General features: G+C 41.2%; 1 long non-coding RNA gene across 1 annotated transcript in view; it reads left to right on the top strand.

Moving 5' to 3' along the window:
* Positions 1-201: 201 nt before the first annotated feature.
* LOC111096597 overlaps positions 202-15,273 on the top strand; it is a 45,545-nt gene continuing 30,473 nt past the window's right edge. Inside the window, exon 1 of the long non-coding RNA XR_005361832.1 lies at positions 202-674. This is a non-coding gene — a long non-coding RNA (uncharacterized LOC111096597). The remainder of the gene's footprint in view (positions 675-15,273) is intronic.

Here is a 15,273-nt window from a genome sequence, read left to right on the forward strand (position 1 = left end):
TCAGCTTTTCAACTCCAAAAATAGGTCTTTGAAATCTGAAACAATGGGAAAGCCAGTTTATCCCATTCAAAATGAAGGTGATTAAATCATACTGCAGTGAGGAAAATCATGAGGGAGTGATTTATTGCCTCACAAAGGGAGAGGCAGTTATTCCAGTGTGTGTGTGTGGGGGGGGGGCGGGGGGTGTTGCGAGATCTGGGGATAAAGGAAAAGGGTAGGGTTAGAGGTAGGTGTACATGGGATCAGGATTCTGAACTGCCTTCTGTCTTGTGGCTGAGAATGCTGGAAGTGTGTGTGTCGTTAAAGATTGTGATATAGATTTCCTGTCCAGAGCACAGGAGTTTGTTCCTACCTCCCTGCTTGGAGCTCTGGGAAGAGAGGACCTCAAAATCCCACACTACCAATTGGTATAGACCCAGTGAAGTATAAACAGTGGTATGGCAGGGCCGTGGAGAGAGAAGGTGCTGAAATTCTGTGGGGGTCAAGGGCAGGGTGCCCCCAAATGGGCCACTTTGTCATAAAGATTATTTTGAGTTGAAAGAAATGAAGACCCAGCAGATTCAGGAAGTCCTTTACTTCCCCCCAACAACTCCCTACAAAGAATTTGGATGAAAGACTGGCTCCAGGAAGAGAGCTCACCGCTGATACCTACACTGTGATCTGAAGTAGGTCAGGTAAGAACCTAGGAAGGCCTATTTGATCAAAGTCCTCTTTGGCCCATTGTTTCTGGATGGCCCAGCAAACATTTGTTTACCAAACATTTACTCTTTTTCATCTTCCTAAAGATTGTATTCCTCCCTTTGAAGTCCCAGACCCCTCTCCCCTTTCTTTAGTTCAGGATGACATCTAGACCTCATTTGGTGTGACTGTCCTTGGAATGTGGACATCTATGTGGACTCCCCGTACATATATTACTAAATTCGATTTTCTCCTGTTAATATGTGTCATGTCAATCTGATTCTTAGTCTGCCAAGATGGGCCGTTCAGGGAACAATTCTTGCTCCTTGACAATTGCCCACGTTGGACAGCATGCGTACCTGCTGCAAGCCGCTCAAACCTGAACTCCAACCCTTGGGAGACTGGAGAGTTGAAAGACCAGTGAGGGAAAGAGATCAGAGTCTGGATAAGGAGGTGGGTTGCCAGAAAAAATACAGAATGCCCAGTTACATTTGAATTTCAGATAAACAACACATAATATTTTAGCATATTGTACATAATACTAAACAAATGTTCCTACCTGAAATTCAAATGTAATTGGGCATCCATATTTTTATTTACTAAATCTGGCAACTCTAGTGCAAAACCAGGTGCCAGGCTGATATATCGTTATTATTCTTAAAGTCAGGAGTGACTTAAATTTTGGTGGCTGGAAAAATTACTGTGTCTATACTGGGTTGGACAGCAGATCATGCTTTGAATTAAAATTCCTGCTCACCAGCAAATTTATTATTTACCTTTTCCGTGTTTCAAATATTTAAATTTTTGCCATTGCATATGTCTGCCCCAGTGACAGTAAGAGCCCATGTTTTGTAAAATGATAGATGATATTGAGATGTAAGTTCATATTCACCATTAGAAAAAAACAGAACTTTTTAACTTCACTGGTTGACCCTTTTAAATTATAAAAACATAAAATCTTCTTAACAATATTTTATGAGATTTGGACTCCTAACCCAGCTAGTTACTAATTACCAGAAAATACTTGACCTAGGGGTCACTGTTATTATTGAAAGTGGCTTAAAATTCATAACATAAATATTACATAATCAATGTTTTATGTGTTGAAATGTGAGAAGTTGAATGGTCATTTGCCAACAGATTCTGTTCTGCTTGTACTTCTCGTCATTTTTTAAAAAGTAGTTTAAAGAGTAGGCGAGTAACCAATCGGAAAGCCAGCTTTGACTCTCAACATTCCACTAGGTTTATAATATACAATAAACCTCAGGGCTACCACTTTTCACTAGCCCTGCAAATTAGGCTGTCTACATCGGGGTTGGAAACCAAGCCAAGACTTGAGTGTTAAAAGAAGTTAAAATGGTCTCTATTTAATCCATAATTTCTGCAATCCAGACCTCACCACTCTTAGGAGTAAAAAATGAGGAAGGTTTTAGCACAGACCAGTTTTGTGAGGAATTTACACTGTGAGGAATTTGACAGTGATGAGTGAGCTCTGCTGTCTCAGAGACTGATTTCTTTGGTGGGGTGCCAGTGGTCAAAGTCCCTGGTATTTAAAGCCCTGGAATTTGAGCCTTCTGTATTTTGTGCTCTCCGTGAAGATGCGTGAAAAGTTTTCATTCAGGGCTGCTCGGACAGAGGGCAGAATTTATTAGTGGCGAGTTGAGTTTATTCTTAACAGAATATATATTTGATGGCAACTTTTAACTTTCTACGTCTTGATTCTACTCCACCACCCATTGCAAGACACACTGGATTTTAAGGCAGCTTTGGGGGATGGAACAAGAAAGTAATATTCATTGTATCTATATTATAATGTACAAGTAATAACCCACATGAAATAAGTATATTGAGTGTAAATATATTCTAGTTTATAAGTTTAAATTTCTATGTAAATTGTTACTAAATTTTTACGATAATACTACATTTTAAAATATTTTAAACCTAAATGTATTACATTTATTCTTTTGTTCAATTAGTGTTTTTTTTAAGTATTTATTTATTTATATTAGAGAGAGAGAGAGAACATGAGCAGGGTGAGGGGCAGAGGGAGAAACAGACCCCCTGCTGTGGAGGGAGCAGGGTGTGGGGCTCCATCCTGGGACTCCAGAATCATGACCTGAGCCAAAGGCAGGTTCTTAACCGACTGAGCCACCCAGGTGTCCTTCAACTAGTATTTATTGAGATCCTACTTTTGCCGAGATGCTGTCTTAACAGGACACACGAGGATCTTACATCCTATCCTATTAAATAAAAAAGAAATGTCTTACAATTGGAGACATACAGTACCTCAAGTGAGTTATTTAGAATTAGTAGGCTCAGTCACACATCCGTGGAAATGAAGATAATTGAATTTGAAGATTATGCTTACTTTGGGCTAGCTGATAAGTGTGGCTACCTATCCTTCATCATTTTTATCATTTTAGCAAAATTGTAATATGCGGGGGGGGGGGTTGTTTGTCTGCCAATCAAAATCATTGACTCTCTTGTTTTAAAAAAAAATCTAGACTGAGCCACGTGAATATAGTTTGGGGGCAACCTTCATTAGGAGCTGCAGAGAGAATTAAAGATGACACATTAGTTTCTAGTTAAAAATTGCTAAATACCTTCGTTTCTTATCCTAGAATCATCTCAGGTAGCTTCGTAGAGAAATGGAAGTATATAAAAGCAGTTTGTGTGTTTTGATGTAGCCCCTTAAATCTTGTTATCACCTTTTCTATTAACTTCTATTTGCTTGCCAATTCCCTCATTTGAAAGGACTTTCAAGTTGCTGATTTTGTGAGAAATGAGGAATAGTCATTGCCAGCGCTATCCTTTTTTCTACAATTAGTATTTCTAATCACATTAGACATGTTTTCAGTATCTAGAGAGGATGCCTGCTGCCTACAGCTATCATGAACCATTAACTTTAATTAAAATTTACAAGTCTAATGTTGTTACATCTGCTAAATGCATTAACTTCCATGTTAATTACCAAAATGTTAATGTTGCATTAAAATAATGTTCCCTTTTGACAGTTCATCTATAGTTTAATTATTTATTTTGTTGGGGAATATGTTCTAAAAATTGAAGAGAGAGTAGACTATGAAGTCAAATTAGAGAAATGAGATAGCCAAACTTCCAAGGAGTAAATCTTATGGTTCAGACAGACATGGGTGAAGCATACCTGTATTCTTTATTCTGCACTTCAAGGAAATAGGTCCTCTTGTCTTACATCTGAAATATTTTTTAAAATAACATTTCCTCTTTTTTTTGCAGCTAGCTCATAGTGCTAACACTACTATTCATGCCTTATCCCTCAACTCCCAAGAGTTTGTAAGGCTACACATTCCTTTATCCATATAAATCATTTAAAAAAGAATACTTCAGCTAAAAAAAAACAAAAAAAAAACAAAAAAAGCTCAATATTTTCTACTTAAATATTTACTTATCTTTTAAAAATAGATTTATTTCAATAAGCAATCCAGTATACATTTGAGCAAAAAAAAATAACCAAAGGAAATTCTCAATGACCTACACAGATCACTGCAGTGAGCTAACCAGTATGAATACTAGTACAATATCTCACGCTTCATTGAAAGGGATTATTCTAAAATACTATTAGCATCTTCTTGTCATGGGTGTAGTTATCAGATATATCCTTGGAATATGGAAGTCTGTGTACATGAGTTAATTTTCAAATGAGAGGCATCCTTCCAAAACAGGATTATATTTGAGGTTGAGGGAAATATTAACTGCTTTATAGGTTGCAGAGCCCTCACCTCTTTTTTTTTTTTAAGATTTTATTTATTTATTCATGAGAGACATAGAGAGACAGAGAGAGGCAAAGACACAGGCAGAGGGAGAAGCAGGCTCCATGCAGGGAGCCTGATGTGGGACTCGATTCTGGGACTCCAGGATCACACCCTGGGCTGAAGGCAGGTGCTAAACCGCTGAGCCACCCAGGGATCTCCCTGATCCCTCGCCTCTTTTGCTTGTTTGTTTTTCAAGCAAACAAGAGAGAAGAACCTGTGCATGTGCAGGTGCGGGTGAGCAAGTGGGGAAGGGGCAGAGGGAGAGGGAGAGAGAGAATCTTAAGCACGCTCCACATCCAGCACAGAGCCGGACTCGGACTTGAGGCTCAGTCTCACAACCCTGAGGTCACGACCTGAGCTGAAATCAAGAGTCAGATGCTTAACCAACTGAGCCACCCGGGTGCCCCACCTGTGTTTTTTTAATCACATATGAGAGCAGTAAATTAGTTCTAAAAATAACAAGCACTTTATCTAAAAGAATGAAGAATCCCCATTTTTCTGGAATTGCTGAGTAAGGAACCCTTAGTTCCAGTAGGGCGCTCCCTTCTAGTGTTGCCCAAAGTCTAGATGGGGAATTACAGAGCTCTAGCTAGTTTTCCAAACCGTTAGTTCACCATATCTGAGACACCTTATAGCTGGACTATAAGACGGTTGTTGGAAGACTAAAACTCTTGTATTTATCTCCTTACAGTTGTACATTTATGGTGATAGTGTAGAAAATGTTTCATATACATTATTCTCTGATTACGTCAAATCTTGCTCCAAAAGGGATTTGAAACAACTCACTGAAAACAGATGTTAAAAAAACATCTGGACCCAAAGGGGGGGGAAATGGAAAGGATGATCAAGGCCCAAGAGAAAAAGAGTACAAATAGATAAGCCACAAGTTCCTCACTGAGTTAGAATTTGGCCCTAAGCTTCCAGGATGACAAAGCAAAAGTTTACTGTAATAAATTATGTGGTTCTCAATGTCCAGAGGATAAAGCAAATAGATTCCCCAGAGTTAACAAAGCTATTCTGAACCAACAGCTCTAGCCTCAGAAGAAATAGATCATGGATGGCGGTTAATAAAGGGACCTAGAGAAATGGGGTATAGTGGTTTCTCAAATTGTTAAGAAAATATTTTCCCTTAATTAATTTTTTTTAGAATAAAATCTCAAGACACATCCAATACATAAAACAAGTAAGAAAGCAACTGCTCTCAATGAACGGCAGCCCTAGGCAGAGTCTCAGCTGCTAAGCTTCTCCATCTCTTAGCCAAGAAACTCCTGGGGCACGGTTGGGGCAGCAGTACCATCCGCCAGTTAGGAATTCAGATGCTGAGTCTCACTAGCTCCTCCACCACGGACTAGGTTTGAATCTGGCAAGCTTCTTAACTTCTCTGTTCGTTTTCACACTGTAAAATAGGAATAGGCATAGAACCTACCTCTTTCTTGAAACAGCATTGCGGAAGCCTGTCACTTGGTAAGTACTCTATAAAGATTTGTTAAATTTGTAAGCCCATGAAAGAAGCACGGATGCTAATGGAGATGTTTTTGTGGATCTGATGGTGAGCAGTTTAGGTTGTATTTTTCTGAGAGTTCACATTTTGTATAAAGTAGAATTCAAAGTTTTCTGCTGAAAAGAAGGGAGAGGTTGGAGTGGGAGGTATGACCTAGCTCGCCAAGAGTGAGAGAGCGTACCAACTCCAGAAGTGCACTGCTTCCAACCCATTAGGGCAAGTGTCCATGAACTCATACTGTCCCAATCCTTCCTGCTGTACTAAGTGGCCGGGGTGCAAGCATTGGAAGGTGGATCTTGGGTTGAGGATTGCCAGGCAGAAGCAAAGAAGGCATAAGAAGAGCAAGAAAACTGGAAGTTTGGGCAAGAAAAAAAAATGGGGTTTAAAATAAGTACTTAGCTCATTAAGTTATTGTGAGGATTAAAGAATTAATACAGTAAAGGACTTAGAAGAATGTCTGCCACATAGTAAATACTCAGGAAAAGTTGTATTATTATTATTATTATGTCTAAGCTAAAGAGAGATGAAAGTGAAAACAAAAGGGCGCACATGAAGAAAAAGAATGCAAAGGGAGAGGCCTCATTATATCAAGAGCAACTGTAGTGGCAACAATTGAGAAAATTATCTGGAAAGATAGAGGATTTTGGTTAAAGAACGTGATTTTGAGGTAGTTTTTTATGAAAACGGTGGTTCTCAAAGTCACTTTGCCACCACCTGGGAGGATTGTTAAAATGCCAGGACTCTTTCTCAAAAACAGTGATTCAGTAGGACTGGGCCTTGGAATGTGTATTTTATCAAGCTTTCTAGACAATCCTGCGGCAGCCAGCCCCAAGACCACACTTGGAAAAGTCTGGGCCAGGCTATGACTCTGGCTGGTTGACACAGAATAGAAGAGCAGGCAATTGGAGATGAGGAGACCAAGGAATCGGGAGGCTTGGGTATAGGATGACTCAGTGTATTGGTTGCTGAGGTCACTCAGGATGGAGACCAGACAGGGTGGAGGAAAGGACTGTGAGCCAGAGAGCAAAGTCATCAATGAATGGGGGGAAGGTATAGTGAGGGCAGAAGAACAACAAGGTCTCCATGCCAGAGAAGCTAGGGGTGAGGTTAAAGGATATAACCTCCCAGCCAGAGGCTTATAGGAGTAGGAGTAACTAAAAAAGCCTAGAAAGTAAAGGTCTGGAATTAGCTTTGAAAAGCAAATTAGTAAGAGAATATGTAAGGAGATACTTAGAAGAGAATAATAAGAAGCTTCCATTTAAGAAGGCTATTGGAAAAGCCATGTACACAGGGGAGAACTTGGGTTTGGTTAAAGAGTAGGATACATGCTATTAAGAAATTCAGGACATAGGAGACTCATTAAATCATGGACAAAGTTCCAGAGAATACAATGAACAGAAGTTAAGGAATGTAAAACCAAGATTACAGAACAGGAGGCACATCGTATTATGAGGTTGAGAATCTGGAATAATAAAGTTGGCTGGAGGGGGTTGGCATTTTGGGGAAAGACAGAGGAAATAGGATGTGAGGTACACAAATTAAATAATGGTCACAAACTCAAGCAAACAAGGTACCTTTTTCTCACTAGGTACCATGGTGGCTACGGAAGAGACTTTACGAAGGAAAGGTGATCGAGAGTTTTTAAAGTAGCTTTTCTTAAATTTCTGTCTCAGATATTATAGGCAAGGTTCCCAAAGTTTCTCCATTTAATGTGCCCTTAGCAACTCAGTCATTTTTCTCATGGCAGTCCCAGGACCGATGACATACCTAATAGTTCTGCTTATTAAGTAATTGGCCCAAACAATTTGCTAAGTAATTGCGTCCTAAAAACTTAACTCTTTCAAAATAAATTTATGCCCACACAAATTAAACAAAAATGTAAGCTTTTATTATATCATCCTTCAATAATCATTTACTAATGGGAGGCGCACATCTATTGGGCACTGAACAACACCTCAGACTTTGAAATCAGATTGCACACCCCCACCCTCATTTTCTGTCCCACTCTGATTTTCACGTAGTACTGTGAGGACAGCTAATGGGCAGAGAGGCGCACCTGGAGAAGAACCTAGTTTTCTGGGCCATGACCCCAGGTGAACTCAATCATAGCCAGCACCAACTTGCCAACCATCTGAGTGAGCCATCTTGAAGAAGACCCTCCCGTCTCACTCCAGCCACCCCAGCAGATGCTGCACAGGGGAGAGGTGAGCTATCATCTCCCTGACCTAAGTGATGTACAGCTTCAGGAGCAAATACGTTCAAGAGATGCCTGTTTCAGGCTACTAAATTATGGGGTAGCTTGTTACACATCAGTGGGAAGTGAGACAAAAACTAATATTTACTTAAGGCACTTTCTGTGCCAAACATTATTTGTGGTGGCTTATATGAATGTTTCATTTAGTCTTCTCAACAAATTCTACAAATATCTCTGTTTTAGTTTTAGAAAACTGAAGCCTAGGGCATTTCCCCAAGGTCACACAGCTCCTGGGTGATGACTTAGGTGTAGGAAAGAGGAAGGCAAAAGGTGGGAGAGCCTATGATGGTGACCCACTTGTAAGTTTGAGATGTTAGCAGTGTTGTTGCTGGCCATGATGAATACACAAATGTAAGAAAATACAGGAAACATAAGAAAAGGGCAAGACAGGTTTGGGGGGAAGATGGTACTTGTAGCTTTGGACATTTAGGTGAGGTGATGGTGTCATACCTAAGAGCATTTGGCTGTCAGAGTCTCGAGTTTAAAGGCAGACTTATTAGAGGTACAGATGGAAACTTGGAGACTACTGAATATAAATGATATCTAGAACCTTGACAGTTGGCAAAATCATCCAGGGAAGAATGCAGATTTGGAGAATAAGAAGAGGATGATACTCTGTGATAAGACTTAAGATTTGAGGGAAGGAGAAAAAGAAAATGCAGAGAGAGGCAGGAGGGAAACCAATCAAAAATGACATGAAGAAATTCAAGGGATGAGACAAGCGAAATAACATCTGGCAAAGAAAAGATAAACCAAGTGGCCGTTCGTGGTGCAGTGGGACTAAAAGACAGGTCGTGGTGGATTGAAAAATGAAAAACTGGAAACAGTGAGGAGCATCACATAAGATTTTTTTTTTTTTTTTTGCTTGAAAATGTCAAGGAAAATACAACTGAAGCGCCTTATGCAAAAAGCTACCTATTGGCTCATGTAACTAACGAATCCAAGACTATTTGTGACTTTAGTCACTGCTGCACTCAGCAGCCCCAGTGATGTCACCAGGATCCACTTTCTCTCCTTTGCTCTGAGGAGTCTTCTGTGTTTGCTCACTTCTCGGCTGGGCTCTCTCCTTGTGTGGACGGACAGACTACCGCAGACAGGAGTACCTATTTCCAGGTCCTGAGCCCTTGGAAGAGAAGATCTACTTTCTCAGTAACTTGAACCAAAGTTTGAGACTCCCAACGTTGAGTCTCATTGGCCTGAAATGACTTGGATCACGTGTCCATCTCCAGCTCAATCATGTAAATCAAGGCATGGGTGAGATAAGGTTTCCATCACTAGGGGGGTGGGAGGGACTGGCTCCTCGGAGGGAAATCAGAAGATAAGAAGGGATGCTAGCAGCAAAGACAAGTCGGTCATCACAGTGATTATGGTCTACCATCCTAGGAAGTTTGGCTGCAGAGGCAAGAAGAAAGAATTATGGTTAGAGAGGGAGGTGAATGAGGATTTTAGAACAAACAGCTGAAACAGAGAGGCTGATGATCTCAGGGGAGGGACATGGATGAAACAAGCCACTGAAGAAGGAAAGAGTTGACTGGATCAAGAGAAGAGCCGAAAGCATGACCTCTGAGCTTGGAGGAGGGTTACCACTTCCTCTGAGACCAGACAGAAGGTGGAGGAGCAGCGAGTTTAGGAACTTATGCCTCAGGACCTCTGCTTTATCTGTGATTTAGCAAGAAAGGCCATGGGCAGAGATTGACAAGGAAGACTTAGCTGGGGAAGGAATGCAACGGTCGCTGTGGCAAATGGGAGAGTTTGGACACGCAGACAGATCGCTGGGAGATAACATTAAGTTTTTAAAGGAGCCTAATTCCCGATTTAACTTTTTTTTTTCAACATTAATGCCATTAGGAATCTCAGTGAGCAAAACAGAACATAGATGTCAGCTTATACCGTAAACTTGGGATAAAATTAGGCTAAACAATGAAGACAGTTTTACTCACTTATTGGCTAGCATGAGGATTATTTTAGTGACAAATCTTGGTTGGGAAATTATTAATACATCTATTTGGGATTCTGAGACCTCTAGTGTCCTCCATGAGGGTGGGGCTGACCTACTGAGGACAAGAAGAGTGGTATTTTCTTTGTTTCTTGAAGAGAGGAAGAAAATGAGGGGGGGGAGCACAAAGGAGACGGCAAACTGAGACTGTATTCTGTTCTGTGATCTTCAAATCCTTAGTGAAATTTCTAGACTTTTAATTTTTTATTTATTTTTTTAAGGTTTTATTTATTTATTCATGAGAGGCACAGAGACAGAGGCAGAGACACAGGCAGAGGGAGAAGCAGGCTCCCTGTGGGGATCCCAATGTGGGACTCGATCCCGGGACCCCCGGGGTCACAAGCTGAACCGAAGGCAGATGCTCAACCACTGAGCCACCCAGGTGCCCCTCTAAACTTTTTTTTTAAAATTTTTATTTATTTATGATGGTCACAGAGAGAGAGAGAGAGAGAGGCAGAGACATAGGCAGAGGGAGAAGCAGGCTCAAGGCACTGGGAGCCCGACGTGGGATTCGATCCTGGGTCTCCAGGATTGTGCCCTGGGCCAAAGGCAGGCGCCAAACTGCTGTGCCACCCAGGGATCCCCCCTCTAAACTTTTTAAATGGTTGGTGAAAGTAATTTTTTGTTTTAGTTTAATGAAATTAGTAAAGAGCTATGTTTCTAGCCTGGTCAATGCAAGTACAATCAAGGCAGTGCTGCAGACCCGAAAGCATGGAAGCTGGTGATATCTGGGGATGACGGGAAGGATCTGGAATTGCTCTTTTAACTTTTCTTGGAGGGCATGCTCACCAAAGAGCATGTGTATTTTTCTGGTCATCCTCTTACATTTATTAAAATGATACCACAAATGAGAAATCATATGATTTATATCATATGATTTAAAAACAGATTTTCATTTACCATGTCATATAACCATTCAGTTCATAGAAATTGTTATTGGGGCTCTATTGGCAAATGTCTTCATAATGTGCAGCCCTTTGTTTTTTTTCTCCTTCCAATTTACTTGGCTTTTCTTTCAGGGGTTGGATATATTCTATACAAGAGAACATGGTTTGCAATTGTTACTGTACCAGGCACCCTTCCAGATGCACATTGCTTCGAGGTCACAGGCTACAAAATAGGAAATACGTTGGTATGAGAGGGATTACAAGGATTCCATGAACCAAATGGATTCTCTGTCCATTTGAGAAAAAATGATTTATTCCTCTTGTTCCAGTTTTGGATTTTGGAAGGTATAAGGTATTATCATCCAAATTTACTGCAGGGTTACTTTATCCTCAGTAACCAGTGAGGAGGCAGGAAAGGGTGTTGGCCTTCTTCCGATAGCTCCTGTGTTCTGATCAGGGCCACATATTCAGTAATTCATTCAGGGCCTCTCAGCCCAAGTGTTCTGCAAATAGGAGCATGCTGAGACATACTGACCCCACAGCCTTCAAGCTACAGGAAATGCCCCCCCCACACACACACGGGACAGCTTCCACTTTGTACAATTACCATTTTTCACTGTCCTGGGACATAAAAATGAGATAGAGGGGATTAGATCCCAACACCTAGTGTGTGGAACCAGTTCCCCTTCAACCCCACTGCCTCTTTGGGAAAACCGTGGAATTCTTTTCTTGTAAATTCATTGATTATGAAAGAAGTAAAGTTTTATTCGTGTACGTTGTCTTAATTCAACGCACTCAATGTTTATTTCGCTATTTAGCTCTACCATGCGGCGGCCACTTCCTGGGCCAGGTTCATCAAGTCTAGGCGGTTACAATCAATCAGTGGGCACTGGTGGAAAAATACCGATGAGCCTGTTTCTCAGTTTGTTAGCACCTGCCTCATCAAGAAAGATCCCCACTCATCTGCCCGACCTGAGCACCGAATCTTCCAAATCACCTGTGGCAGGTCGTTGCTGTAGACTCAATGTTCACATCCCCCCTAACATTCATATGTTGAAAACCTAATGCCAAATGTGATAGTAGGAGGTGGGGCCTTTGGGAGCCGACTAGGCTCTGAGAGCAGAGCCTTCGTCAATGGGATTAGTGCCCTTGTAAAAGAGGCCTGAGAAAGGCCCCTTCCCCTTTTCTCCATATGAGGTTACCGCAAAAAGACGGCTCTCTAGGAAGTGGTTCCTCATCCGACATCCACTTTGCCAGTGCCTTGATCTTGGACTTCCCAGCCTCCAGAACTATGGGAAATAAATCTCTCTTCATAAGCCACCCACTCTGTAGTGTTTTGTCGTAGTGCTATGAACCAACGAACACAAATTCTTCCTATCCCAGTTCATGCACTCCCCTGCCAGGTGACTTTGTCACTTCTCTTATCCAGAGGTAGACTCTATTTCTCCACCCCCTTGGATCTGGGCTATATTCCTGACTCGCTATGACCAAGAGAATGTGGCAAAGGTGACGTTGCCAAACTCCAGAGCCTAGACCTTGAAGGGCTTTACAGTTTCCATCTGGAGCCTTTTGGAGTGCTCCCCTGGGCTGCCATGACATAGATAATTCCAGGATGTGAGACTAGTTGGAAAAAGAGGCCCAACTGTTCCAGCTTAGAACAGAAAAGGATAGGAATAGAATGAGTGAGCCCAGGAAAAATCAGCTAAACTCACAGAATTGTGAGAAAACATGTTACTACTTTAAATCATCGAATTTGGAAGTGTTTATGTAGCACTAGATAACTGATAAGAACTCTGGGGAGATGTTGGGGTATCTGTAGCACCACCAATCATTTTGTCTGTCTGATGGAATATTCCAGATACTTGGTAGGTAGACCATAAACAGGACAAGGACATTTTTAGGTTCTTTCTACATATCACTGAGTCCGTAGATTTATTGGCCTTTCTGAAAGCCACTTTCAAAGCTGCAATCAAATATTTTGCATTTGGAAACATTTCAATTATGCACTTTTTTTTTCCAAATGGGAAAAATGTATATGACTTAGCATTGTGCTTTTTGGCAACGAAAAGACTTTTGGGAAATGCACATAATTTCTAAAGGGCCAACGAATGGATTCAGCCAATCACTACATATTCCGTTTTTGTGTTACCTTCTTCCTCCTTCCAGAGGAAAGGATGCAAATAATTGTAGATTCATTTCCTTTTACATAAATTTGAGCTCATTTAAGAATCATTCTACTTCATATATCTTTAATGCCGAACAATATTGAAAGAATCATTTTCTAGGATAGAATAAGAGAAAGCCAGTTTTTAGGGAACTCTTTTTTTCTAATAGTGTAGCAGAAGGCAGCCTTGCTCCTGGGCTTCGTTACATTACATAGATTTAATTGCCTGGAGCAGGTCTTCTAAAGTCGAGTTTACTAAAATGTGGGCCTTTGGGACCATATTTTCTGGAAACAAATGCTTTTCAAACATCTCATTTTATAATACAGTTGTATCCGGACTCTGCGGAATGCGAATATTTTAAGAATTAGGCCATTGACTTGAGAAGAAATTGATATCAAATATACAATACCTGAAAGTCACTCAAATTAAGGTAATTTTTTGCACATTTAAATGTTACTACCATTCCTAACTCACCCCACCCCCACCGCCTGAGCCTTTTAGCTCTTAAAACTGTCTGGAAACCAAACCGTACTTTAAAAATTATTTTTATGGGGGAAAAATGAAAACACATTTCACTTTTCTTTATGCGCGATGGTGCACCTTCCCGTGACTCCTGTGGTTTGCCACGGACCAGGAGTGGACTTGACCACTTCTTTCTGGTCTCTTACGGAAAGAGGCAACAGTCACAAAGCCTTCGTTTTCCAATCCCAGGACTTTTTTCTTCAAGATCATCAAAATGCCTGCTCTAACGGCTACTCCAGTATAAATTTGCTCTAGTCAACAGCCCCTGCTGCTCTTTTTTTTTTTTACACCCCTCCCCACCCCACCGCCACTGCCCCCACATGAGCTTAAGTATCTTTATTTAACTCTTTCACAGCATGGCTAGACCTGTTTCTCTCATCAAGATTCGGGTGGGAGCAGGGGTGGCGGGTACTTGTCAGAATAAATTACAATTTTTGGCAAACATCTGTGTCTCTTACCCACTTAGGAACTAGAATATTGCCTTGTAAAACAGTGCAGCCCTTCTATTATAACTTAATTATAAGGCCAAAATAAGGACACTGTTTTATAGGCTCTTTTAAGGTCTATACCTAGGATTTTCATCTGGGAACATATCAAAAGAGATTAGGTTTTTCCAAGTCGCCAGTGGGCTGGTTCTGATGACACCAGCTCTGCAGATTGGTCAGGAACTCTAGTCTCAAGGTCCAAGGGGAAGTTATGCTGCATATTCTCTTTGGCTACTTTCTCCTTCCCATAAATGAAAGGTTCACACACCTCAAACCTAAGCCAGGAAATCACTGTTCCCATTCGTACAACACAACTCCATCTGGGTCCCAAGAGGCGGGTTCATGATGATTAATGCATGATGTTGGAGGAACCACAAGGCTCCTCAGCTCTGTGAGCCAGCCCGCATCTCTCCTCCAAACCCTTCCCAAGGGACATACACACACAGGCAGCTGGCACCAGTGACCTCTTGAATCCCTGACCTCTACCCTGTCTTCTCAACCAAATTGTGCTGTATGATGCTGCAAAAAGGAGCAGACTTATAATCACGAAGAAACATTTGGACACGGGATGGTTTGATACATTTCTGTAGGTCAAGGTTTGATTCTCTACTCCATTCCATCTTAACTCGTTATAATTAATTTCTTCAAGGATCAAGGAAACCCTGGGAGCACTGGCTTTTACCAAAACTTAGGTGAGACAGATGTGAACTGGAAAAATATATTTGAGGGATCCCTGGGTGGCGCAGCGGTTTGGCGCCTGCCTTTGGCCCAGGGCGCGATCCTGGAGACCCGGGATCAAATCCCACGTCGGGCTCCCAGTGCGTGGAGCCTGCTTCTCCCTCTACCTGTGTCTCAGCCTCTCTCCTCTCTCTGTGTGACTATCATAAATAAATAAAAATTAAAAAAAAAATTAGCCTCATAACCTCTTAAAAAAAAAAAAGAAAAATATATTTGATATTTTAAAATAAGAAATATTAATTGGTATGCTAGTAGG

This window comes from Canis lupus, chromosome 7 (assembly GCF_011100685.1).
Source record: "Canis lupus familiaris isolate Mischka breed German Shepherd chromosome 7, alternate assembly UU_Cfam_GSD_1.0, whole genome shotgun sequence".
Lineage (NCBI taxonomy): Eukaryota > Metazoa > Chordata > Mammalia > Carnivora > Canidae > Canis > Canis lupus.